This window comes from Nerophis ophidion, linkage group LG26 (genome assembly GCF_033978795.1).
Source record: "Nerophis ophidion isolate RoL-2023_Sa linkage group LG26, RoL_Noph_v1.0, whole genome shotgun sequence".
NCBI classification, from domain to species: domain Eukaryota; kingdom Metazoa; phylum Chordata; class Actinopteri; order Syngnathiformes; family Syngnathidae; genus Nerophis; species Nerophis ophidion.
Genome location: NC_084636.1, coordinates 39,380,374 through 39,405,659, shown reverse-complemented (window position 1 = coordinate 39,405,659; position 25,286 = coordinate 39,380,374). Strand labels below are relative to the sequence as shown.

Sequence of the window (25,286 nt, the reverse complement as noted above, 5' to 3'; positions counted from 1 at the left end):
CAGTCTGAAAATATTGATGTAGCAATATGCTTTTAGTTTGTTTTATGGCTCTTTCGTCCCCCAAAAACTTTTTTAACTTTTTAAAAAAAAAATTTTTTTACTCAACATATGAAATATTTCCTTCGTAAATATTTCAAATTGGAATATTTGATGTGATAATGTTCAGTCTGAAAAAATTGATGTAACAATATGCTTTTAGTTTGTTTTATGGCCCTTTTTGTCAAAGAAAAACTTTTCTAACTTTTTTAACTTTTTAAAAATCAATTTTTTTTGGGCAATATATGAAATATTTCCTTCGTAAATATTTCAAATTTGAATATTTGATGTGATAATGTTCAGTCTGGAAATATTGATGTAAAAATATGCTTTTTGTCTGTTTTATGGCCTTATTGTCAAAGAAAACTTTTTTAACTTAAAAAAAAACATTTTTTTACACAAAATATGAAATATTTCCTTTGTAAATATTTCAAATTGGAATATTCAATGTGATAATGTTCAGTCTGAAAATATTGATGTAGCAATATGCTTTTAGTTTGTTTTATGGCTCTTTCGTCCCCAAAAAACTTTTTTAACTTTTTAAAAAAAAATTTTTTTTACTCAACATATGAAATATTTCCTTTGTAAATATTTCAAATTGGAATATTTGATGCGATAATGTTCAGTCTGGAAATATTGATCCAACAATATGCTTTTAGTTTGTTTTATGGCCCTTTTTGTCAAAGAAAAACGTTTCTAACTTTTTTAACTTTTTAAAAATCAATTTTTTTTACTCAACATATGAAATATTTCCTTCGTAAATATTTCAAATTGGAATATTTGATGTGATAATGTTCACTCTGGAAATATTGATGTAAAAATATGCCTTTAGTTTGTTTTATGCCCCTTTTGTCAAAGAAAACTTTTTTAACTTTTTTAATTTTAAATAAAAATATTATTTTTACTCAACACATGAAATATTTCCTTCGTAAATATTTCAAATTGGAATATTTGATGTGATAAAGTTCAGTCTGGAAAAATCGATGTAACAATATGTTTTTTGTTTGTTATATGCCTTTTTTGTCAAAGAAAACTTTTAAACTTTTTAAACTTTTCAAAAAAAAAATTTTTTTCTCAACATATGAAATATTTCCTTTGTAAACATTTCAAATTGGAATATTTGATGTGATAATGTTCAGTCTGGAAATATTGATGTAATAATATGCTTTTTGTTTGTTTTATGCCCTTTTTGTCAAAGAAAAGTTTTTTACTTTTTAAACTATTTTTTTTTTTTTTAATCTACTTATGAAATATTTACGAAGGAAATATTTCAAATTGGAATATTTGATGTGATAATGTTCAGTCTGGAAATATTGATGTAAAAATATGATTTTTGCTTGTTTTATGTCCTTTTAGTCAAAGAAAACTTTTTTAACTTTTTTAATTTTAATTTTTTTTACTCAACATATGAAATATTTACGAAGGAAATATTTCAAATTTGAATATTTGATGCGATAATGTTCAGTCTGGAAATATTGATGTAACAATATGCTTTTTGCTTGTTTTATGCCCTTTTTGTCAAAGAAAACTTTTTAAACTTTTAAAGAAAAAAATGTTACTCCACATGAAATATTTCCTACGTAAATATTTCAAATTGGAATATTTGATGTGAACTGAGAGTGATCTGGGCATGCAGGTGAACCACAATTTGTTGTTAAGTCCTTTCGTCCAAAAGTGTTTTCTTTCACACTGCTGCCTCTTATTAAACATGTTGTCATCAGTCCTGGAGCTTCACGCTTGCTGCGGTCGCCGCTATTAACACCAGGTTTCCGCTTTTTTTTTAAAGTGTTGTATGCCCTTTTTTGTTAAAGAAACCCCCGTTTTTATGGCAAATACACAACATTTTCAAAGTGGTATATTTGGTTATATTATTATGATTATGATATATAATTCATAACAGCATTGATGTGTTAAAATAAATTAATATACCTTGGTGTGATGTTGAATGAATTAAAAAGCATAAGTTAAATAGTAAAAAATATTCACAGAAAATTGGTAAATAAATGATTCAAGTACAGTCAGTCCTGTTAATGGCCACATTTTGTATAAATAAATTATAAATAAACTTTGTGTACAAAATAGAAAAATGTTTGGCTGCAAGTCATTTATTATTGTTCTCTTTGTATGGTGAAGGCGGGATTGGTCAGCAGTCGCCCATATGGCCACGCCCTCCTCCGAGACTGACCAATAGAAAACGTATTGTTCAGATAAGGCCCCGCCCACAAGATTCATGTTGCGTCAACCAAAACAAAGGCTTTGAAACCAAAATATATTTTCGACTGAAATAAGCAATTTATGACTAATTGCAATAACAAAATATTTGTCAGAAAAAATGTATTTTTAAACCAAAAAAGGATTTATAATTCATTTATGACTAATCGCAATTATAAAATATTTGTCATTGAAAAAAAAATTCAACAAAAAAGTATTAATCAATAATTTATGACTAACTGCAACAATACAATATTTGTCATTAAAAATAGATAAATAAATCAACCCAAAAAGTATTTATCAGTAGTTTATGACAAATTGCAACAATAAAATATTTTTCATTTAAAAAAAGGTTTTTCAACCCAAAAAGTATTTATAAGTAATTTATGACTAATTGCAACAATAATATATTTGTCTAAAAAAATAATATATTTTTCAACCAAAAACATATCGATAAGTAATTCATGATTAATTGCAAAAATAAAATATTTGTCATAAAAAAAATATATATTTTTCAACCAAAAAAGTACTAATATGTAATTTATGGCCAATTGCAACAATAAAATATTTGTCATTAACCAAAAAAATTTAATCAAAAATTATATATAAGTAATTTATGACTAATTGCAATTACAAAATATTTGTCATAAAAAAAAGATTTTTTTAACCGAATAAGGATTCATAAGTAATTTATGACGAATTGCAAAAATAAAATATTTGTCATAAAAGCAATATATTTTTCAACCAAAAACGTATTCATGTGCAATTTATGACTAATTTCAATATTAAATATTTGTAATAAAAAAAAGATGTTTCAATCAAAATGTATGTATAAGTAATTAATGGCGAATTCCAATAATAAAATATTTGTCATAAAACATTTTTTTTACCAAAAGTATTTGTAAGTAATTTATGCCTGATTGCAAATATGAAATATATATCATAAAAAATATTATTCAATCAAAAAGTATGTATAAGTAATTTATGACTAATTGCAATTACAAAATATTTGTCATAAAAAAAAGATTTTTTTAACCGAATAAGGATTCATAAGTAATTTATGACGAATTGCAAAAATTAAATATTTGTAATAAAAATGATATATTTTTCAACCAAAAACGTATTCATATGTAATTAATGATTGCAATAATAAAATATTTGTCATTAAAATAAACAAAACTAACCCAACAAATATTTATATGTAATTTATGACGAATTGTAAATATATAATTTTTGTCATAAAAAAAAAAAAAATTCAACCAAAAAGTATTTATATGCAATTTATGACTAATTGCAAAAGTAAAATATTTGTCATAGAAAAATATTTTTCAATCAAAAAGTACATATATATATATATATATATATATATATATATATATATATATATATATATATATATATATATTTTCTCTGGGGTCGCGGGGGGCGCTGGTGCCTATCTCAGCTACAATCGGGCGGAAGCCGGAGTACACCCTGGACAAGTCGCCACCTCCTCACAGGGCCAACACAGATAGACAGACAACATTCACACACTAGGGCCAATTTAGTGTTGCCAATCAACCTATCCCCAGGTGCATGTCTTTGGAAGTGGGAGCAAGCCGGAGTACCCGGAGGGAACCCACGCAGTCACGGGGAGAACATGCAAACTCCACACAGAAAGATCCCGAGCCTGGAATTGAACCCATGACTACTCAGGACCTTCGTATTGAGGCAGACACACTAACCCCTCCTCCACCGTACTGCCATATATATATATATATATATATATATATATATATATATATATATATATATATATACATATTAGGGGTGTGGGAAAAAATTGATTCTAATACGAATCGCGATTCTCATGTTGTGCAATTCAGAATCGATTCTCTTTTTTTTTTTTTATCGATTTTTTATTTTTTTTTCCATTTTTAATTTTTATTTTATTTTAATTTTTTATCAATCCAACAAAATAATACACAACAATACCATAACAATGCAATCCCATTCCAAAACCAAACCTGACCCAGCAACACTCAGAACTGCAATAAACAGAGCAATTGAGAGGAGACACAAACACCACACAGAACAAACCAAAAGTAGTGAAACAAAAATGAATATTATCAACAACAGTATCAATATTAGTTATAATTTCAGCATAGCAGTGATTAAAAATCCCTCATTGACATTATCATTAGACATTTATAAAAAAAGAAAAAAAAGAACAATAGTGTCACAGTGGCTTACACTTGCATGGCATCTCATAAGCTGGACAACACACTGTGTCCAATGTTTTCACAAAGATAAAATAAGTCGTATTTTTGGTTCGTTTTATAAATCAATCAATGTTTATTTATATAGCCCCAAATCACAAATGTCTCAAAGGACTGCACAAATCATTACGACTACAACATCCTCGGAAGAACCCACAAAAGGGCAAGGAAAACTCACACCCAGTGGGCAGGGAGAATTCACATCCAGTGGGACGCCAGTGACAATGCTGACTATGAGAAACCTTGGAGAGGACCTCAGATGTGGGCAACCCCCCCCCTCTAGGGGACCGAAAGCAATGGATGTCGAGCGGGTCTAACATGATACTGTGAAAGTTCAATCCATAGTGGCTCCAACACAGCCGCGAGAGTTCAGTTCAAGCGGATCCAAGACAGCAGCGAGAGTCCCGTCCACAGGAAACCATCTCAAGCGGAGGCGGATCAGCAGCGTAGAGATGTCCCCAACCGATACAGGCGAGCGGTCCATCCTGTGTCTCGACTCTGGACAGTCAGTACTTCATCCATGGTCATCGGACCGGACCCCCTCCACAAGGGAGGGGGGGACATAGGAGAAAGAAAAGAAGCGGCAGATCAACTGGTCTAAAAAGGAGGTCTATTTAAAGGCTAGAGTATACAAATGAGTTTTAAGATGAGACTTAAATGCTTCTACTGAGGTAGCATCTCGAACTGTTACCGGGAGGGCATTCCAGAGTACTGGAGCCCGAACGGAAAACGCTCTATAGCCCGCAGACTTTTTTTGGGCTCTAGGAATCACTAATAAGCCGGAGTCTTTTGAAGGCAGATTTCTTGCCGGGACATATGGTACAATACAATCGGCAAGATAGGATGGAGCTAGACCGTGTAGTATTTTATACGTAAGTAGTAAAACCTTAAAGTCACATCTTAAGTGCACAGGAAGCCAGTGCAGGTGAGCCAGTATAGGTATATATGTATGTATATATGTATATAAAGGTATATACAGTATAGGTATATATGTATGTATATATGTATATAAAGGTATATACAGTATAGGTATATATGTATGTATATATGTATATAAAGGTATATACAGTATAGGTATATATGTATGTATATATGTATATAAAGGTATATACAGTATAGGTATATATGTATGTATATATGTATATAAAGGTATATACAGTACAGGCGTAATGTGATCAAACTTTCTTGTTCTTGTCAAAAGTCTAGCAGCCGCATTTTGTACCAACTGTAATCTTTTAATGCTAGACATGGGGAGACCCCAAAATAATACGTTACAGTAATCGAGACGAGGCGTAACAAACGCATGGATAATGATCTCGGCGTCTTTAGTGGACAAAACGGAGCGAATTTTAGCGATATTACGGAGATGAAAGAAGGCCGTTTTTAATGTGTGACTCAAAGGAGAGTTAAATAATAGTTAAAACAAATTTACATTATTGCAGTTGATAAAAAAATGTCCTTTACAATTATAAAATCTACTACTCTGCTAGCATGTCAGCAGACTGGGTTAAATCCTGCTGAAATCCTAGGTATTGAATGTATACAGAATCTTTTAGAATCGGAAAAATATAGTTTTTGAATCGAGAATCGCGTCGAATCTAAAAAATCGATATATAATCAAATCGCGACCCCAAGAATCGATATTGAATTGAATCGTGGGACACACAAAGATTCGCAGCCCTAATATATATATATATATATATATATATATATATATATATATATATATATATATGTATGTATATGTATATATATATATATATATATATATATATATATATATATATATATATATATATATATACATATGTAACAGGGTCAATTACGTCTTGTAAATAATTTATTTTCTAATGTTTTATTGTTATAATTACACAAAATATGTAAGTTACATGTAAATACCTGAATATTGTTTGATGTTTTGTCAATGTGGAACCATTGTCTCGTTGTCCCTCCTACTGCAATAATTACTGTGACACCTGTCTTTTTATACGCGTTAGACACACCCTCCAACTTCCCTTTTTGTCTACGATAACGGGAGAGGGTGTTGCGATCCGCTACTTGGATCACCACACATGTTTTATACTTCCAGTTGTTGTATCACTGTTCTACACTCTTACTTCCTGTTTAGTCTGTCACCATGGTTCCTCATTGATCCCACCTGCTAATCACGGTTTCTGCACACCTGTCACTTTTTGATGACTGACTTTAAGCCCGTCCCTTTTCGTCATTCTTTCTGGGACTCTAATTTGCCCACGCGCAACAGTGACGACTCTCATCATTCCATGTATGTATTTTTCTCGCTAGCTCTCATGCTAAGCCACTTTATTTTCCAGCTTTCATGCGGAATGTTTTTGTTTACTCTTTTGTGTCCTCGTACCAAGTTTTAGCTTTCCTCGTGTTTTATCCTAGCTTTCACGCTAGCGTCTTTTGTTTACCTTTTCTCTTTACACCAGTGCTTTTGTTCATAGCCTTTTGTTATTAAATAAATACCCTTTAACTTACCTTGTTGTGTTCATCGCTTCGACGCATCCTTGGCAAAACAACGCCGGCATTACCATGCCGAAGAAGAGTCATCACAGCTCTCATGCTAAGCCACTTTATTTTCCAGCTTTCATGCGGAATGTTTTTGTTTACTCTTTTGTGTCCTCGTACCAAGTTTTAGCTTTCCTCGTGTTTTATCCTAGCTTTCACGCTAGCGTCTTTTGTTTACCTTTTCTCTTTACACCAGTGTTTTTGTTCATAGCCTTTTGTTATTAAATAAATACCCTTTAACTTACCTTGTTGTGTTCATCGCTTCGACGCATCCTTGGGAAAACAACACCGGCATTACCATGCCGAAGAAGAGTCATCACAGCTCTCATGCTAAGCCACTTTATTTTCCAGCTTTCATGCTGAAGGTTTTTGTTTACTCTTTTGTGTCCTCGTACCAAGTTTTAGTTTTCCTCGTGTTTTATCCTAGCTTTCACGCTAGCGTCTTTTGTTTACCTTTTCTCTTTACACCAGTGTTTTTGTTCATAGCCTTTTGTTATTAAATAAATACCCTTTAACTTACCTTGTTGTGTTCATCGCTTCGACGCATCCTTGGGAAAACAACACCGGCATTACCATGCCGAAGAAGAGTCATCACAGCTCTCATGCTAAGCCACTTTATTTTCCAGCTTTCATGCTGAAGGTTTTTGTTTACTCTTTTGTGTCCTCGTACCAAGTTTTAGTTTTCCTCGTGTTTTATCCTAGCTTTCACGCTAGCGTCTTTTGTTGACCTTTTCTCTTTACACCAGTGTTTTTGTTCATAGCCTTTTGTTATTAAATAAATACCCTTTAACTTACCTTGTTGTGTTCATCGCTTCGACGCATCCTTGGGAAAACAACGCCGGCATTACCATGCCGAAGAAGAGTCATCACAGCTCTCATGCTAAGCCACTTTATTTTCCAGCTTTCATGCTGAATGTTTTTGTTTACTCTTTTGTGTCCTCGTACCGAGTTTTAGTTTTCCTTGTGTTTTATCCTAGCTTTCACGCTAGCGTCTTTTGTTTACCTTTTCTCTTTACACCAGTGTTTTTGTTCATAGCCTTTTGTTATTAAATAAATACCCTTTAACTTACCTTGTTGTGTTCATCGCTTCGACGCATCCTTGGCAAAACAACGGCGGCATTACCATGCCGAAGAAGAGTCATCACAGCTCTCATGCTAAGTCACTTTATTTTCCAGCTTTCATGCTGAATGTTTATGTTTACTCTTTTGTGTCCTCGTACCAAGTTTTAGTTTTCCTCGTGTTTTATCCTAGCTTTCACGCTAGCGTCTTTTGTTTACCTTTTCTCTTTACACCAGTGTTTTTGTTCATAGCCTTTTGTTATTAAATAAATACCCTTTAACTTACCTTGTTGTGTTCATCGCTTCGACGCATCCTTGGGAAAACAACGCCGGCATTACCATGCCGAAGAAGAGTCTTCACAGAGGGGCTCGACGATGGCACAGAGTTTTGATGACGATTGTATTCTGTGTTATCAGTAAAGTGCAGTGGAGAAACCCATGGTGTCGGTCGCCTTACATAAAAAACATACAACGCAGAGGAAAAGACCACCGGTTACACACACACACATATATATATATATATATATATATATATATATATATATATATATATATATATCTTGATTGGATTATCCAGAGAATAGTGCTCGATACCGTGGTAGAGCGCAATTAACTGAAGGAGCGTTCAAAACAAGATGGAATAATCACAACGCCTCCTTTAGAAACCAGACTTTGCGGAATTCTACAGAACTCAGCAAACACATTTTGAACCTCAAAGACAATAATGTTGAATATTCAATAACATGGCAAATTCTTGCATCCAGCACACCTTACAACAGTGGTAATAAAAGATGCAACCTATGCTTAAAAGAGAAACTGTTTATTATATATCATCCAGATCTATCATCCCTCAACAAGCGCAGTGAAATCATTTCAACATGCCGCCACAGACGGAAACACCTCCTAGGTAACACATGAGCCAATCACCACACCCTACGCCTGCCTGTACCCACCCACTCTGTGCCCTATATAAACCATTGTATGTGAATGCTTCCATCAAAATCTCCTGATGATTGAGGGAACCCCTCATGAAACAGTTCTGTAGAGATGAAGTAGTCTTGTGATTTTTTCCCACACCTACATATATATATATATAGATATATATATATATATAGATCCGGTGGCCATGTACTGCTTGCCTGTGTATCGGTTGGGGACATTTCTACGCTGCTGATCCGCCTCCGCCTGGGATGGTTTCCTGCTGGCTCCGCTGTGAACGGGACTCTCGCTGCTGTGTTGGATCCGCTTTGGACTGGACTCTCGCGACTGTGTTGGATCCATTGTGGATTGAACTTTCACAGTATCATGTTGGACCCGCTTGACATCCATTGCTTTCCTCCTCTCCAAGGTTCTCATAGTCATCATTGTCACCGATGTCCCACTGGGTGTGAGTTTTCCTTGCCCTTATGTGGGCCTACCGAGGATGTCGTGGTGGTTTGTGCAGCCCTTTGAGACACTAGTGATTTAGGGCTATATAAGTAAACATTGATTGATTGATTGATATGTATATATATATAATATCAATCTTATTCTGAGATGTCAAGGTTGGCAAGTATGGTTCCAATGCTAGCCTTTATTTACTCTTTAGAATGCATAGAAAAGCGAGATAGCGAGTGATCAATCAATCAATCAATGTTTATTTATATAGCCCCAAATCACAAATGTCTCAAAGGACTGCACAAATCATTACGACTACAACATCCTCGGAAGAACCCACAAAAGGGCAAGGAAAACTCACACCCAGTGGGCAGGGAGAATTCACATTCAGTGGGACGCCAGCGACAATGCTGACTATGAGAAACCTTGGAGAGGACCTCAGATGTGGGCAACCCCCCCCCTCTAGGGGACCGAAAGCAATGGATGTCGAGCGGGTCTAACATGATACTGTGAAAGTTCAATCCATAGTGGCTCCAAGACAGCAGTGAGAGTCCCGTCCACAGGAAACCATCTCAAGCGGATCAGCAGCGTAGAGATGTCCCCAACCGATACAGGCGAGCGGTCCATCCTGGGTCCCGACGAGCGGTCCATCCTGGGTCTCGACTCTGGACAGTCAGTACTTCATCCATGGTCATCGGACCGGACCCCCTCCACAAGGGAGGGGGGGACATAGGAGAAAGAAAAGAAAAGAAGCGGCAGATCAACTGGTCTAAAAAGGAGGTCTATTTAAAGGCTAGAGTATACAGATGAGTTTTAAGATGAGACTTAAATGCTTCTACTGAGGTAGCATCTCGAACTGTTACCGGGAGGGCATTCCAGAGTACTGGAGCCCGAACGGAAAACGCTCTATAGCCCGCAGACTTTTTTTGAGCTCTAGGAATCACTAATAAGCCGGAGTCTTTTGAACGCAGATTTCTTGCCGGGACATATGGTACAATACAATCGGCAAGATAGGCTGGAGCTAGACCGTGTAGTATTTTATACGTAAGTAGTAAAACCTTAAAGTCACATCTTAAGTGCACAGGAAGCCAGTGCAGGTGAGCCAGTATAAGTATATATGTATGTATATATGTATATAAAGGTATATACAGTATAGGTATATATGTATGTATATATGTATATAAAGGTATATACAGTATAGGTATATATGTATGTATATATGTATATAAAGGTATATACAGTATAGGTATATATGTATGTATATATGTATATAAAGGTATATACAGTACAGGCGTAATATGATCAAACTTTCTTGTTCTTGTCAAAAGTCTAGCAGCCGCATTTTGTACCAACTGTAATCTTTTAATGCTAGACATTGGGAGACCCGAAAATAATACGTTACAGAAGTCAAAGAGTCATTTACAAATGTGTATAAACCCTTAATACTATTATCATGATAAATTATTTTTGAGTGGGGGGGACCGGGGACCAGGGCCCCAAATCAGGCCGCGGCGGCCCTGTCCGCCAGGCCCGGAGGTGTGTGCTGGAAGGATGACTGGCGTGTAACCGGACTCTGACGTGACGTCGCCGGCCAGGATTGGAGGGCGTCGCTGCTATATATGCGTCACTCCCACTCCCACCTTCTCGCCAGTGGAATTCTCATCTCTGCTCCTGCACCTTCTGGGCAGACGAGAACATAAAACACAAGTAAGTCACGCTACACCTTTTTTTTGTTGCTTCTTTTTTTTTTTTTTTTTACCGTCCTGTCAGCGCGCCGTCACGCCGGCTAGAACCCACGCCTGGGCGGCCTGACACTTGTGTCGCCTTGCTCCTTGACGTGGGTTCTGGCCTGACTCGAGTGTGTGTGTGTGTGTGTGTGTGTGTGTGTGTGTGTGTGTGTGTGTGTGTGTGTGTGTGTGTGTGTGTGTGTGCCTACGTGGACTTTATAGCCGGCTAGCCGAGCCCAGCTAACGCGGCTAGCCAGCTAATGCTAACTTAACTTGGGACTTTTTCAACAATACCCGCGTCTAAGCGCCCCCCCGCCCTGCAAAAAAAAACAACATCCAAAAATAGCCAACAATGTGTGAATAAATAGAAAAAGGGCCATGAGTTAACGTTGCCGGTGACGCCACGTTGTGTCATGTGCTGTGCATTAAAGTTGTGTCGCAACGTTAGCACGGAGGCTACGTTAGCATAGCGGCTAGGTTAGCACGGCGGCTACGTGTCACTCCTCGGGACCAAGTTTGCTGCAACTTCGCTAACCGCCGTTACTTATCCGTGATCCTTCAACGTAAACACTCGGTTTTTTTCTTCTCGCCATTGATGGCGAGGTTATTTGTTGTTGTTGTTGTTGACAACACACCTCCGTTAACCGTCTTTTGCGGTTTGGTCCCAAGAAGTCTTAAGGAGTCCAGCTCGACGGCAGCGAGCTAACTGAGGTGTCACTTTTTAGCCGGCTACTTTAATCCCTAATCCGGGATTAAGATCTGTTCTACTCATCTTCCTAGTGAGTTGTGAGATTAATGCCAGGTGGACTAGCAGATCCTCCACAAAACCAAGTTGGCACCGAGGTATTTCATTTTTTAATCGCAAGACTGAAACACTGATAGTTCTCATGTGTACTGCTGTGCATCCATGTTGCACCATTGTGCCGCAGATATATGATGATGTAATACTTCCCGAACTGGTAATAACAGTTAACTTTTTTTTTTTACACTCATAAATACACCCTGCAAAAGTTTATAGAAGACGAGACATTTTGTTGAAAATTGGCAATGTGCATCCATGTTGCACCATTGTGCCACAGATATATGATGATGTAATACTTCCTGAACTGGTAATAACAGTTAACTTTTTTTTTTTACACTCATAAATACACCCTGCAAAAGTTTATAGAAGACGAGACATTTTGTTGAAAATTGGCAATGTGCATCCATGTTGCACCATTGTGCCACAGATATATGATGATGTAATACTTCCCGAACTGGTAATAACAGTTAACTTTTTTTTTACACTCATAGATACAACCTGCAAAAGTTTATAGAAGATGAGGCGTTTTGTTGAAAATTGGCAATGTATATCCATGTTGCACCATTGTGCCACAGATATATGATGATGTAATACTTCCTGAACTGGTAATAACAGTTAACTTTTTTTTTACACTCATAGATACAACCTGCAAAAGTTTATAGAAGACGAGACGTTTTGTTGAAAATTGGCAATGTGCATCCATGTTGCACCATTGTGCCACAGATATATGATGATGTAATACTTCCTGAACTGGTAATAACAGTTAACTGTTTTTTTTTACACTCATAGATAAAACCTGCAAAAGTCTATAGAAGATGACACGTTTTGTTGAAAATTGGCAATGTGCAACCATGTTGCACCATTGTGCTGCAGATATGATGATGTAATACTTCCTGAACTGGTAATAACAATTAGCAAAGTGTTTGTTTTTTTACACTCGTAGATAAAACATGCAAAAGTCTATAGAAGACGAGGCGTTTTGTTGAAAATTGGCAATGTACATCCATGTTGCACCATTGTGCCGCCGATGTGATTATGTAATATTTGCTTACCTGGCAATAACAGTTAATTGTGCTTTTTTTCACTCGTCAATAAAACCTGCAAACATTTATAGAAGACGACACGTTTTGTTGAAAATTGGCAATGTACATCCATGTTGCACCATTGTGCCACAGATATATGATGATGTAATACTTCCTGAACTGGTAATAACAGTTAACTGTTTTTTTTTTTTACACTCATAGATACAACCTGCAAAAGTTTATAGAAGACGAGACGTTTTGTTGAAAATTGGCAATGTACATCCATCCTGGTAATAACAGTTAACTAAGTATTTGTTTTTTTTACACTCGTTGATTAAACCTGCAAACATTTATAGAAGACGACACATTTTGTTGAAAATTGGCAATGTACATCCATGTTGCACCATTGTGCCACAGATATATGATGATGTAATACTTCCTGAACTGGTAATAACAATTAGCAAAGTGTTTGTTTTTTTACACTCGTAGATAAAACCTGCAAAAGTTTATAGAAGACGACACGTTTTGTTGAAAATTGGCAATGTGCATCCATGTTGCACCATTGTGCCGCCGATGTGATTATGTAATATTTGCTTACCTGGTAATAACAGTTAACTGTTTGCTTTTTCCACTCGTCAATAAAACCTGCAAACATTTATAGAAGACGACACGTTTTGTTGAAAATTGGTAATGTACATCCATGTTGCACCATTGTTCCACAGATATATGATGATGCAATGTTTGCTTACCTGGTAATAACAGTTAACTAAGTGTTTGTTTCTTTACATTCGCTGATAAAACTTGTAAACATTTATAGAAGATGACATGTTTTGCAAACGTTTTCTTAAAAGTTGTCATTATACATCCATGTTGCACCATTGTGCCGCAGATATATGATGATGTAATACTTCCTGAACTGGTAATAACAGTTAACTGTTTTTTTTTTTTACACTCATAGATACAACCTGCAAAAGTTTATAGAAGACAAGACGTTTTGTTGAAAATTGGCAATGTATATCCATCCTGGTAATAACAGTTAACTAAGTACTTGTGTTTTTACACTCGTTGATTAAACCTGCGAAAGTTAATAAAAGACGATACGTTTTGTCGAAAATTGGCAATGTACATCCATGTTGCACCATTGTGCCGCAAATATATGATGATGTAATACTTCCTGAACTGGTGATAACAGTTAACTTTTATTTTTTACACTCATAAATACAACCTGCAAAAGTTTATAGAAGACAAGAAGTTTTGTTGAAAATTGGCAATGTACATCCATGTTGCATCATTGTGCCAAAGATATATGATGATGTAATACTTCCTGAACTGGTAATAACAGTTAACTTTTTTTTTACACTCATAGATAAAACATGCAAAAGTTTATAGAAGACGAGACGTTTTGTTGAAAATTGGCAATGTACATCCATGTTGCACCATTGTACCGCCGATGTGATTATGTAATATTTGCTTAACTGGTAATAACAGTTAACTGTTTGCTTTTTTCCACTCGTCAATAAAACCTGCAAACATTTATAGAAGACGACACGTTTTGTTGAAAATTGGCAATGTACATCCATGTTGCATCATTGTGCCACAGATATATGATGATGCAATGTTTGCTTACCTGGTAATAACAGTTAACTAAGTGTTTGTTTCTTTACATTCGCTGATAAAACTTGTAAACATTTATAGAAGATGACATGTTTTGCAAACGTTTTCTTAAAAGTTGTCATTATACATCCATGTTGCACCATTGTGCTGCCGATATGTAATATTTGCTCACCAGGTTTTTGCGGTGAGCTAATACTTCCTGAACTGGTAATAACAGTTAACTGTTTTTTTTTTACACTCATAGATACAACCTGCAAAAATTTATAGAAGACGAGACGTTTTTTTGAAAATTGGCAATGTACATCCATGTTGCACCATTGTGCCGCGGATATATGATGATGTAATACTTCCTGAACTGGTAATAACATTTAACTGTTTTTTTTTTTTACACTGCAAAAGTTTATAGAAGACGAGACGTTTTGTTGAAAATTGGCAATGTATATCCATCCTGGTGATAACAGTTAACTAAGTATTTGTTTTTTTACACTCGTTGATTAAACCTGCAAAAGTTAATAGAAGACGATACGTTTTGTCGAAAATTGGCAATATACATCAATGTTGTACCATTGATGATGTAATGTTTGCTTACCTGGTAATAACAGTTAGCGAACTGTTTATTTTGTTTTTTTACACTCGTTGATAAAACATCCAATAGTTCATAGAAGATGTCCGGTTTGCAAACGTTTTGTTCAAAATTGGCAATGTACATCCATGTTGCACCATTGTGCCACAGATATATGATGATGTAATACTTCCTGAACTGGTAATAACAGTTAACTGTTTTTTTTTACACTCATAGATACAACCTGCAAAAGTTTATAGAAGACGAGACGTTTTGTTGAAAATTGGCAATGTATATCCATCCTGGTAATAACAGTTAACTGTTTTTTTTTTACACTCATATATACAACTTGCAAAAGTTTATAGAAGACGACACGTTTTGTTGAAAATTGGCAATGTACATCCATGTTGCACCATTGTGCCACAGATATATGATGATGTAATACTTCCTGAACTGGTAATAACAATTAGCAAAGTGTTTGTTTTTTTACACTCGTAGATAAAACCTGCAAAAGTCTATAGAAGACGACACGTTTTGTTGAAAATTGGCAATGTACATCCATGTTGCACCATTGTGCCGCCGATGTGATTATGTAATATTTGCTTACCTGGTAATAACAGTTAACTAAGTGTTTGCTTTTTTCCACTCGTCAATAAAACCTGCAAACATTTATAGAAGACGACACGTTTTGTTGAAAATTGGCAATGTACATCCATGTTGCACCATTGTGCCACAGATATATGATGATGTAATACTTCCTGAACTGGTAATAACAGTTAACTGTTTTTTTTTTTTTACACTCATAGCTACAACCTGCAAAAGTTTATAGAAGACGAGACGTTTTGTTGAAAATTGGCAATGTACATCCATCCTGGTAATAACAGTTAACTAAGTATTTGTTTTTTTTACACTCGTTGATTAAACCTGCAAACATTTATAGAAGACGACACATTTTGTTGAAAATTGGCAATGTACATCCATGTTGCACCATTGTGCCACAGATATATGATGATGTAATACTTCCTGAACTGGTAATAACAATTAGCAAAGTGTTTGTTTTTTTACACTCGTAGATAAAACCTGCAAAAGTTTATAGAAGACGAGGCGTTTTGTTGAAAATTGGCAATGTACATCCATGTTGCACCATTGTGCCGCAGATATATGATGATGTAATACTTCCTGAACTGGTAATAACAGTTAACTGTTTTTTTTTTACACTCATAGATACAACCTGCAAAAGTTTATAGAAGACGAGACGTTTTGTTGAAAATTGGCAATGTATATCCATCCTGGTAATAACAGTTAATTATTTGTTTTTTTACACTCGTTGATTAAACCTGCAAAAGTCTATAGAAGACGACACGTTTTGTTTAAAAATTGGCAATGTACATCCATGTTGCATCATTGTGCCACAGATATATGATGATGTAATACTTCCTGAACTGGTAATAACAATTAGCAAAGTGTTTGTTTTTTTACACTCGTAGATAAAACCTGCAAAAGTTTATAGAATACGAGACGTTTGTTGAAAATTGGCAATGTACATCCATGTTGCACCATTGTGCCGCCGATGTGATTATGTAATATTTGCTTACCTGGTAATAACAGTTAACTGTTTGCTTTTTTCCACTCGTCAATAAAACCTGCAAACATTTATAGAAGACGACACGTTTTGTTGAAAATTGGCAATGTGCATCCATGTTGCACCATTGTGCCACAGATATGATGATGTAATACTTCCTGAACTGGTAATAACAGTTAGCAAAGTGTTTGTTTTTTTACACTGGTCAATAAAACCTGCTAAAGTCTATAGAAGATGACACGTTTTGTTGAAAATTGGCAATGTACATCCATGTTGCATCATTGTGCCACAGATATATGATGATGTAATACTTCCTGAACTGGTAATAACAATTAGCAAAGTGTTTGTTTTTTTACACTCGTAGATAAAACCTGCAAAAGTTTATAGAATACGAGACGTTTGTTGAAAATTGGCAATGTACATCCATGTTGCACCATTGTGCCGCCGATGTGATTATGTAATATTTGCTTACCTGGTAATAACAGTTAACTGTTTGCTTTTTTCCACTCGTCAATAAAACCTGCAAACATTTATAGAAGACGACACGTTTTGTTGAAAATTGGCAATGTACATCCATGTTGCACCATTGTGCCACAGATATGATGATGTAATACTTCCTGAACTGGTAATAACAGTTAGCAAAGTGTTTGTTTTTTTACACTGGTCAATAAAACCTGCTAAAGTCTATAGAAGATGACACGTTTTGTTGAAAATTGGCAATGTACATCCATGTTGCATCATTGTGCCGCTGATATGATGATGTAATGTTTGCTTAACTGGTAATAACAGTTGGCTAACTGTTTTTTTTTTTTTTACACCCGTCGATAAACCCTGCAAAAGTTTATAGTAAACGACATGTTTGGCAAACGTTTTGTTGAAAGCTGGCAATGTACATCCATGTTGCACCATTGTGCCACCGATATGATGATGTAACACTTTCTGAACTGGTAATAACGGTTGGAAAAGTGTTTGTTTATCTACACTCGTTGATAAAACCTGTAAAAGTCTTTAGAAGACGACACGTTTTGTTGAAAACTGGCAATGTACATCCATGTTGTGCCGTCAATATGATGATGTAATGTTTACTTATCTGGTAGTAAGAGTTAGTGAAGTGTTGTTTTTTTACAGTCGTCGATAAAACCTGCAAAAGTTTATCGAAGACGACACATTTTGTTAAACTGGCAATGTACATCCATGTTGCACCATTGTGCCGCTGATATGATGATGCAATATTTGCCTATCTGGTTATTACGGTTAGCTAAGTGTTTGTTTTTACACTCGTAGATAAAACATGCTATAGTTCATAGAAGATGAAACGTTTTGCAAACGTTTTGTTAAAAGTTGTCAATATACATCCGTGTATTCTGGCGTAATTCTTACGCTAGTCTCTGAACATAACACGTTTTATTGTCGTATTTCTGATATTACTGAACATTACACTTTTTTTTGTCGCGCTCGTATTATTACGACTTTTGTTTTGTACCATTGAGACTTGTTTGAACAAATGAAATTATTCGCATTATATGTTTAACGATATTATAGGATTGCACTACCTTTTTACACGTCTGCTTGATCAGTGTTTTTCAACCACTGTGCCGCGGCACATTAGTGTGCTGTGAGATACAGTCTGGTGTGCCGTGGGAGATGATCAAATTTCACTTATTTGGGTTTAAAGTATTTTTTTGCAAACCAGTAATTATAGTTTGCAAATGATGTGTCGTTGCTGTCTAGAGGTCGGCAGGGTAACCGTGTAATACTCTTTCATATCAGTAGGTGGCAGCCATTAGTTAATTGCTTTGTAGATGTCGGAAACAGCGGTAGGCAGTGTGCAGGTAAAAAGGTGTCTAATGCTTAAACCAAAAATAAACAAAAGGTGAGTGCCCCTAAGAAAAGGCATTGAAGCTTAAGGAAGGCTACGCATAACCAAACTAAAACTGATCTGGCTACAAAGTAAACAAAAACAGAATGCTGGACGACAGCAAAGACTTACTGTGGTGCAAAGACAAAGTACATCCAAACATGACATGACAATCAACAATATCCCTGCAAAGAAGGAGAAATACAACTGGAATATTCTTGATTGCTCAAACAAAGTAGATGCAGGGAATATTCTTCAAAGGAAGACATGAAACTGCTACAGGAAAATATCCAAAAAAGAGAAAAAGCCACCAAAATAGGAGCGCAGGACAAGAACTAAAACACTACACACAGGAAAACAGTTAAAGGCCTACTGAAATTACATTTTCTATTTAAACGGGGATAGCAGGTCCATTCTATGTGTCATACTTGATCATTTCGCCATATTGCCATATTTTTGCTGAAAGGATTTAGTAGAGAACATCGACCATAAAGTTCGCAACTTTCGGTGTTAAGAGAAATGCCCTGTAAAGGAAGTCGCAGACGATGACGTCACACGTGTGGAGGCTCCTCATATATTCATTGTTTTTAATGGGAGCCTCCAACAAAAAGTGCTATTCGGACCGAGAAAACGACAATTTCCCCATTAATTTGAGCGAGGATGAAAGATTCGTGTTTGAGGATATTGATAGCAACGGACTAGAAAAAATATATATAAAAAGTTTTAAAAAAAAAAACGCGATTGCATTGGGACGGATTCCGATGCTTTTAGAGACATTTACTAGGATAATTCTGGGAAATCCCTTAACTTTCTATTGTGTTGCTAGTGTTTTAGTGAGTTAAATAGTACCTGATAGTCGGAAGGGTGTCTTGACGCGTGTCGACTGCAGCTATGGACGGCACAAGCGCAGCTGATATCCGGTAAGAACTGACTTTTTAACCACAATTATCTCACCGAAACCTGCTGGTTGACATTTGGTCGGGATCCATGTTGGCTTGACCGCGCTCTGATCCATAGGAAAGTTTCACCTCCAGGAATTTTAAACAAGGAATCACCGTGTGTTTGTGTGGCTAAAGGCTAAAGCTTCCCAACTCCATCTTTCTACTGTGACTTCTCCAATATTAATTGAACAAATTGCAAAATATTCAGCAACAAAGATCTCCAAAATACTGTGTAATTATGCCGTTAAAGCAGACGACTTTTAGCTGTGTGTGTGTGCAGCGCCGTATTCCTAACAGCCCGTGACGTCTTGCGTACACGTCATCATTACACAACGTTTTCAAGACGAAACTCCCAGGAAATTTAAAATTGTAATTTAGTAAACTAAAAAGGCAATATTAATGTGTTGCAATATTAATATTTCATCACTAAAATATAAACTATCAGACTGTGTGGTGGGTAGTAGTGGCTTTCAGTAGGCCTTTAAAAGTCAGGGTGTGATGTGACAGGTGGTGACAGTACACCTACTTTGAGACAAGAGCTATAGTAATGCACGCTTGCCTATGATTTTAAGTCATATTCAACAATTGTGACAACGACTTGTTATTGTCAACTGAGTTTGTTTTTTAATGATTTCTGCTGCTGGTGGGCCTTCACATTTTTTCAACGCAAAAAATGTGCTTTGGCTCAAAAAAGGTTGAAAAACACTGGTGTAGATTGTATTCATCTCATAATGTCTTCTCTCAAACATGCTCGTACGTAGTAATAAATATTACAACTTTTATTCTTGGAACCGACAATATTTTGCAGATTTTTTTAATGGCATCATCCATCCATCCATCATCTTCCGCTTATCCGAGGTCGGGTCGCGGGGGCAACAGCCTAAGCAGGGAAACCCAGACTTCCCTCTTCCCGGGGATCCCGAGGCGTTCCCAGGCCAGCCGGGAGACATAGTCTTCCCAACGTGTCCTGGGTCTTCCCCGTGGCCTCCTACCGGTTGGACGTGCCATAAACACCTCCCTAGGGAGGCGTTCGGGTGGCATCCTGACCAGATGCCCGAACCACCTCATCTGGCTCCTCTCGATGTGGAGGAGCAGCGGCTTTACTTTGAGTTCCTCCCGGATGGCAGAGCTTCTCACCCTATCTCTAAGGGAGAGACCCAAACTCATTTGGGCCGCTTGTACCCGTGATCTTATCCTTTCGGTCATGACCCAAAGCTCATGACCATAGGTGAGGATGGGAACGTAGATCGACCGGTAAATTGAGAGCTTTGCCTTCCGGCTCAGCTCCTTCTTCACCACAACGGATCGGTACAACGTCCGCATTACTGAAGACGCCGCACCGATCCGCCTGTCGATCTCACCATCCACTCTTCCCTCACTCGTGAACAAGACTCCTAGGTACTTGAACTCCTCCACTTGGGGCAGGGTCTCCTCCCCAACCCGGAGATGGCACTCCACCCTTTTCCGGGCGAGAACCATGGACTCGGACTTGGAGGTGCTGATTCTCATTCCGGTCGCTTCACACTCTGCTGCGAACCGATCCAGTAAGAGCTGAAGATCCCGGTCAGATGAAGCCATCAGGACCACATCATCTGCAAAAAGCAGAGACCTAATCCTGCGTCTACCAAACCGGAACCCGTCAACGCCTTGACTGCGCCTAGAAATTCTGTCATCGTAATGGCATCATTCACAACTTATTTTTTTTCTGAAAACAATACAGCACTTAAGACTTTTAGGTGTGTGGTTGTGTGCTGCCACAAGTACATGGAACACTCAAGTCTATTTTCACTTTGTTTTGAACTTATTGATTTTAATTTTGTTTTTTCTCTGAAGGCAAAAGCTGGCAGGCTGACGGGAACTTGCAACTTTACAGGACGGATTATCTGGTAACTGACCATTTAGCTGGTGAGTGCACTTCTTTTTACACCTGCATGACCAGTGTTTCCCACAGGACAATTCTATTTGTGCCAGAGGGCGTGTTGGGTGTGGTCACAGTAACGTCATTGTCAAATGTTACATAATTGGCCGTGGCACATTTGCAAAAATGTAGTTAAAATACAAACCCCGTTTCCATAAGAGTTGGGAAATTGTGTTAGATGTAAATATAAACAGAATACAATGATTTGCAAATCATTTTCAACCCATATTCAGTTGAATATGCTACAAAGACAACATATTTGATGTTCAAACTGATAAAAAAAAAATTTTGTGCAAATAATCATTAACTTTACAATTTGATGCCAGCAACAGGTGACAAAGAAGTTGGGAAAGGTGGCAATAAACACTGATAAAGTTGAGGAATGCTCATCAAACACTTATTTGGAACATCCCACAGGTGTGCAGGCTAATTGGGAACAGGTGGGTGCCATGATTGGGTATAAAAACAGCTTCCCAAAAAATGTTTAGTCTTTCACAAGAAAGGATGGGGCGAGGTACACCCCTTTGTCCACAACTGCGTGAGCAAATAGTCAAACAGTTTAAGAACAACGTTTCTCAAAGTGCAATTGCAAGAAATTTAGATATTTCAACATCTACGCTCCATAATATCATCAAAAGGTTCAGAGAATCTGGAGAAATCACTCCACGTAAGCGGCATGGCCGGAAACCAACACTGAATGACCGTGACCTTCGATCCCTCAGACAGCACTGTATCAACAACTGACATCAATCTCTAAAGGATATCACCACATGGGCTCATGAACACTTCAGAAAACCACTGTCACTAAATACAGTTCATCGCTACATCTGTAAGTGCAAGTTAAAGCTCTACTATGCAAAGCGAAAGCCGTTTATCAACAACATCCAGAAACGCCGCTGGCTTCTCTGGGCCCGAGATCATCTAAGATGGACTGATGCAAAGTGGAAAAGTGTTCTGTGGTCTGACGAGTCCACATTTCAAAATTTTTGGGGAAATATTCGACATAATGTCATCCGAAAGAAAAGGGGAAGCGAACCATCCAGACTGTTATCGGTGCAAAGTTCAAAAGCCAGCATCTGTGATGGTATGGGGGTGCATTAGTGCCCAGGGCATGGGTAACTTACACATCTGTGAAGACACCATTAATGCTGAAAGGTACTTACAGGTTTTGGAACAACATATGCTGCCGTCTTTTTCATAGACGCCCCTGCTTATTTCAGCCAGACAATGCCAAGCCACATTCAGCACGTGTTACAACAACGTGGCTTCGTAAAAAAAAGTGCGGGTACTTTCCTGGCCCCCCTGCAGTCCAGACCTGTCTCCCATCGAAAATGTGTGGCGTATTATGAAGCGTGATGTAACACAGTGGTGAACATGCCCTTTCCCAACTACTTTGGCATGTGTTGCAGCCATGGAATTCTAAGTCAATTATTATTTGCAAAAAAGAAATACAGTTTGAGTTTGAACATCAAATATCTTGTCTTTGTAGTGCATTCAACTGAATATGGGTTGAAAAGGATTTGCAAATAATTGTATTCCGTTTATATTTACATCTAACACAGTTTCCCAACTCATATGGAAACAGGGTTTGTACGTCCGTCTTTGCATGATTTGTCGCCACAAGTCACGTGTAATACGTTGACAAAGTTGCTAGGATGGGAAGACTGTCTTCTTATTCTCTGGAAGAGCAAGTGCGTTATTAAAAGTGTATGTGCGAGGGCGAACAGCGAGCATCATATCTCTTGTATGGGTGATATGGCTGAAAACTATCACGATATTAGTGTTTAGTATCGGTCGGTATTAAAAGTTATTCGTATTTTGTATGACCTATAGAAAATATGGACCAAACTGGAGCAAAATATAATAAACATTTAATATTTGTATTTGAATTATGGCATACAGCTTAAGAAAACTCAAAAATCTTATCTCAAAAAATTTGAATATTTTGCACTCATTAATTGAGTGGGAATCCTTTTGAACGAATTACTGCATCAATGCGGCGTGGCATGGAGGCAATCTGCCTGTGGCATTGCTGAGGTGTTATGGATGCCCAGGATGCTTCAATAGCGGCCTTTAGCTTTTTTTGCATCATTGGGTCTGGCGTCTTTCAGCTTCTTTTTCACAATACCCCACAAATTCTCTATGGGGTTCAGGTCAGGGGAGTTGGCAGGCCAATGGAGGACAGTAATGCCATGGTCAGTACACCAGTTACTGGTGGTTTTGGCGCTGTGGGCAGGTGCCAGATCATGCTGGAAAATGAAATCATCATCATCGACATAGAGCCTTTCATTCCATTTTTTGGTTTGAATGAGCCGTCTTTTTGCACTGGACTGCTGCGTCATTGTGACACGTGCCTTGCTGCTGCCCCCTGTGGGTGGTGGGAGTACTGCATACATGTTGGAATGGTTTCATCAAGCCGAGTTGGGCGATGTTCGGCCGCCAGTTGAATAGATTTGGCCCAAAACCCATATTGTTATATATATTTTAGAGCCACCTGTGATAACAATGTATATTTTTGGTGTATATAAATAATGGAACCTTTTCAGAATGGGTTAGGTAGGGACGGAGTTTGGCTGCTGACATCCATCCATCCATCCATTTCCTCCAGCTTATTCCCTTTCAGGGTCGCGGGGGGCGCTGGCGCCTATCTCAGCTACAATTGGGCGGAAGGCAGGGTACACCCTGGACAAGTCGCCACCTCATCGCAGGGCCAACACAGATCGACAGACAACATTCACACACTAGGGCCAATTTAGAGTTGCCAATCAACCTATCCCCAGGTGCATGTCTTTGGAGGTGGGAGGAAGCCGGAGTATCCGGAGGGAACCCACGCATTCACGGGGAAAACATGCAAACTCCACACAGAAAGATCCCGAGCCTGGATTTGAACCCAGGACTGCAGACATATGCAGTAATATATTGCATCTTTATCAGTTGTTATTTTCTCAAAACTCATTAATCAGTTTATTTACATTAGTTACACGTTCTTGGAAGGGCTGCACAAACCATAATGACATCCCAGATGTGAAACCCATTATTCATCTACTTGTTAATGTCCGCTTACCGTATTTTTCGGACTATAAGTCACTTTTTTTTCATAGTTCACATGTACTCCGGAGCGACTTATGTGTGAAATTAACACATTACCGTAAAATATCAACATTATTCATCTCATTCGCGGAAGAGAGGAAGAAAATGTCAGCAATCGTCACACAAACATCAACCAATAAGAATTCGGCGGGGGAGGGTCATGGCAGAAGTGCATTGTGGGTCATGGAATGCTAACTGCTATATGCTACTACCGTAGCTATTAAAATGGATCCTTTCATCGTTGGCGGTAACTTGTGAAAACTGAGAAGGGCTGAACAAAAATGGCAGCGAAAAGGAAATCATGTACTGCAGATTACAAGCTGGACGTAGTGAAATATGCAGCAGAAAACGACAAGAGGAAGCGGCGCATACCTTTGAAGTTGGCTGAGTTGTTTAGAAGCGACATCGAGGAAGAAGATTTCATGGGATTTATGGATTAGGAGTGACAGATAGTTTGGTAAAGGTATAGCATGTTCTATATGTTATAGTTATTTGAATGACTCTTACCATAATATGTTACTTAACATAGCAGTTGGTTATTTATGCCTCATATAACCTACACTTATTCAGCCTGTTGTTCACTATTCTTTATTTATTTTAAATTGCCTTTCAAATGTCTGTTCTTGGTGTTGGATTTTATCAAATTTTCCCCGAAAATGCGACTTCTACTACAGTGCGACGTATATATGTTTTTTTC

General features: G+C 37.2%; 1 protein-coding gene across 2 annotated transcripts in view; it reads left to right on the top strand.

Annotated features, from left to right (window-relative positions):
* Positions 1–11,043: 11,043 nt before the first annotated feature.
* The window catches only part of LOC133543729 (vigilin-like), a 75,719-nt gene continuing 61,476 nt past the window's right edge, over positions 11,044–25,286 (top strand). For both annotated transcript variants that reach the window (XM_061888479.1, XM_061888477.1), the window contains exons 1-2: positions 11,044–11,180; positions 21,415–21,486. The gene's annotated coding sequence lies outside the window, so the exon portion shown is untranslated. The remainder of the gene's footprint in view (positions 11,181–21,414; positions 21,487–25,286) is intronic.